Source organism: Felis catus, chromosome A1 (assembly GCF_018350175.1).
Source record: "Felis catus isolate Fca126 chromosome A1, F.catus_Fca126_mat1.0, whole genome shotgun sequence".
NCBI classification, from domain to species: domain Eukaryota; kingdom Metazoa; phylum Chordata; class Mammalia; order Carnivora; family Felidae; genus Felis; species Felis catus.
The window spans coordinates 92,404,281-92,407,345 of NC_058368.1; the positions used below are offsets into that span (position 1 = coordinate 92,404,281).

A 3,065-nucleotide genomic window follows, 5' to 3' on the forward strand; every position below is an offset into this window, starting at 1 on the left:
CATCACTTGATTTTATAAAACATATAAGCAATGTTTGCTAAGCATGGGTAATTTATGATAGAAGGCTGCAGAGTTCCAATATAATAGGAGGGAATGCATGGCTGGAAGAAAATACAAAAGGGAGGAATAATATTTTTGTAGCCAACATTCTTATTTTAGCCTTCAAAGAACAAACTTTTCTCCTTTTCCCAAGATACAAAAATGGACATTTACAACACATCTTCAGGGGTGCCTGGGTGGCTCAGTCAGTTAAGCATCTGACTCTTGGTTTTGGCTCACGTCATGATCTCATGGTTTGTGAGTTTGAGCCCTCTGTCAGGCTCTGTGCTGGCAGCGTGGAGCCTACTTGGGATTCTCTCTCTGCCCCTCCCTTGCTTGTGCTCTCTCTTTCTTTCAAAATAAATGAATTAATTAAAAAAAAAACCAACAATGCATCTTCAAAACATTTCCCTTTACTGGGAAACTTAACTTTATAGAATCCAAACATTAAAAGTTTAAAAAGAAATTTCTATTTTGTGTCATTATAAGACAAAAGAGAGTAAGCCAAGGAAATCTATTTATATTTCAGGTCCTTTTCCTCCAGGAACCAGCATTGTTAAATTATTTCTATATAATGAAATCTGATCTAATTTGGTGATCCTTCTTCCTTCTGATGTGATTTCCAAATTCATCAGATCTCAAAAGTGTGCCAACAATTTCTTTATCACTCTTCATCACACTGTGAATTCTTGATCCTATACATTTGTCCACAAGCTCTGGAGGTGGCTGCTGTGACAGGTTAGTGGTACCATCAGCCGCCATGGCTACAAAGTCAAGAGAAGAACAGTTTTTATGTGTCAGGAGGAGTAAAATCAGCATTTTGAAAAATATATTTAACAAAGGAGCATTCTAGGTAAAGAAGACTGAGGGTTTCAGTTGCTTAACATAAGTCAGTGATACCATGTGGCTATTAACGTGATCTTTGTTCATTTCATGTGTAGTGCTGAGATAGTGTTGAGATTATGGGAGGTCCGAATTATTCTGTAGCCTGCATGGTTCAAGGCATATGTGGAGTTTTTTATTTTTTGGTTCTGGGTGCTACATCCTAAAGGATAAACCTTGGCCAGGAAGGTGAGGAATATGTCAATGAGGTGCTGTAAGTTTGGCTGCCATATAATTTATTGTACAAACTGGGATGCGTTGGGAGAATGAAAGAGGTCTATCAAGAAAAATTATCCAACCCTTGGAAACAAAGCAAGAGAATAATTTAATGTTCTTTTCACATCATCCTGGGGCATTATTTTTCAGACCTGCCCAGGGATTATTTGAACCCCTAGAAGGGTATACCTTTTGACTTTGCTCTCTATTATTTTTTTAAAAATTAATTTATTAAATTTATTTATTTTTAATGTTTATTCATTTTTGAGAGAGAGACAGAGCATGAATGGGGGGAAGGGCAGAGAAACAGAGGGAGACCCAGAATCTGAAGCACGCTCCAGGCTCTGAGCTGTCAGCACAGATCCCAATGCGGGGCTTGAACTCACAAACTACAAGATCATGACCTGAGCCAAAATCGGACACTTATCCAACTGAGCCACCTAGGCACCCCTGCTCTCTGTTATTTGATGAGATCCTGGACACTGTGAAGTCTACAAAGGATACTTGTAGAAAAAAACAACCCCAAAGTTTATTATTCAGTTCCAGGTAGGATTAACCAGTTTTAGATCTCAACTAGCAAACTTATTCTAACACCTTTTTTCTAGTTCCTCTATCATGTTATTTGTTCCCTCCTTAATGAATAATTTGAATAAGATATTTAACGCACATCCATTCTGTATTAGTTTGAATGTCATATTTTAACTTAGTGAACTTCGTATTTTGAGAGGCGTAGTTATTGTTCTAAAAAAACAAAGTTAAGCCTGGACTATCCTGGGAAAACCAGACTGTATAAAGAAATGTTTGAAGGAATTCAGAATATTTATTCTGGAGAAGATAGGGTGTAGGATGCTAGGCAGGGGATTTGAATGATAAAGTGTCATGTTGTGTGTATATTTTGAAAACTTTAAGGGATGAAGATAGCTTCTGGAAGGGGCAGGAAGGTGACGGTAGGCTTCAGGAAGGTCGTTCTTTGGGTGCTGAAGCAGCCCATGAACGGGGCCCCAGTGCAGGTCTTTGGTGAGCTGGTCTGTGGGGGCCCTTTTCTATGAATCAGTCACCTGTCACTAGTAGAAGCTGACACCTGATGGATGGAAACCAGCTCTGCCAAAGAGGCTCAAGAGAATTAGGCCTTTTACACATAGTTGCGGATGTTGGAATTCAGACCTTGGTTTCTAGATTTCCAAGCTAGGAAAGGCACCAGAGGTCCTTTCATCACACCCCAGCTGGATTCCCATTTTAATTTTATGCGGTTGAGTTTGGGTTAGTATGTCTGTACTCTGTTATGTATTGAGTTTTCCAGTTTTCACCAAATTGTCTAAACATATTTCCAAGCATTGATGCAGTCTATATGGTTGGTATTCTCAATGATGAAGTCGAGTGATACCTCGTAATGTATGTGAGTCGATACCTTGTAATGTATATGGTTCTTACAAGTAAGGACCAGTTTTAGCTTTGTAAAAGAAATTGCTCATAAGAATATGAAATATCAGGGCACCTGGGTGGCTCAGTTGGTTAAGTGTCCACCTCTTGGTTTTGGCTCAGATCATGATCTCATGGTTTGGTGAGTTTGTGCCCTGAGTCAGGCTCTGCACTGGCAGTGTGAGCCTGCTTGGGATTTTCTCTCTCTCTCTCTCTCTCTCTCTGCCCCTCCCCTGCTTGCGCTGACTCTGTCTTTCTCAAAAGAAATAAACCAAAAAAAATTTTTTAAAATATGAAATATCATTGTCACCATAATACCAGGATATCTACCAGAATATTCACATGTATATATGTACATGTATATGTAATATGTGTGTGCATATATTTAATTTAGAAATGTAAGTCCAATTTTAAATGGATGGGAAACCTAAAACAAGTCTTTCAGCTAAAGGTGCTGTATTTTGGTTATAAACCACTGAGACATACCCAGGGAAATATATTATCACTTC

At 38.7% G+C, this 3,065-nt stretch overlaps 1 pseudogene; it reads right to left on the reverse strand.

Moving 5' to 3' along the window:
• Positions 1–557: 557 nt before the first annotated feature.
• LOC101089167 lies at positions 558–801 on the reverse strand (annotated as a pseudogene).
• Positions 802–3,065: the final 2,264 nt, after the last annotated feature.